The following is a 510-nucleotide window of genomic DNA, read 5'->3' on the forward strand; positions in this document are numbered from 1 at the left end:
CTGCAACAATGGGACCAGCAGGACCAGTACCTGCATTAACAGGACCAGTACCTGCATTAACAGGACCAGTACCTACATTAACAGGACCAGTACCTACATTACCAGGACCAACAGGACCAGTACCTACATTACCAGGACCAGCAGGACCAGTACCTGCATTAACAGGACCAGTACCTACATTAACAGGACCAGTACCTACATTACCAGGACCAACAGGACCAGTACCTGCATTAACAGGACCAGTACCTGCATTAACAGGACCAGTACCTGCAACTATGGGACCAGCAGGACCAGTACCTGCATTAACAGGACCAGTACCTACATTAACAGGATCAACAGGACCAGTACCTACATTAACAGGACCAGTACCTGCATTAACAGGACCAGTACCTGCATTAACAGGACCAGTACCTGCAACAATGGGACCAGCAGGACCAGTACCTGCATTAACAGGACCAGTACCTGCATTAACAGGACCAGAACCTGCAACTATGGGACCAGCAGGACCAG

At 49.6% G+C, this 510-nt stretch overlaps 1 long non-coding RNA gene across 1 annotated transcript; it reads right to left on the bottom strand.

Annotated features, from left to right (window-relative positions):
• Positions 1-278: 278 nt before the first annotated feature.
• Positions 279-479, bottom strand: LOC106512342 (uncharacterized). Its single transcript, XR_001309653.1, has 3 exons — positions 463-479; positions 349-411; positions 279-318 (listed from the first exon to the last, which is right to left on the bottom strand). It is a non-coding gene; the product is annotated as an uncharacterized LOC106512342 (long non-coding RNA).
• Positions 480-510: the final 31 nt, after the last annotated feature.

The sequence above is a fragment of the Austrofundulus limnaeus genome, unplaced genomic scaffold, assembly GCF_001266775.1.
Source record: "Austrofundulus limnaeus strain Quisiro unplaced genomic scaffold, Austrofundulus_limnaeus-1.0 Scaffold5829, whole genome shotgun sequence".
NCBI lineage: Eukaryota > Metazoa > Chordata > Actinopteri > Cyprinodontiformes > Rivulidae > Austrofundulus > Austrofundulus limnaeus.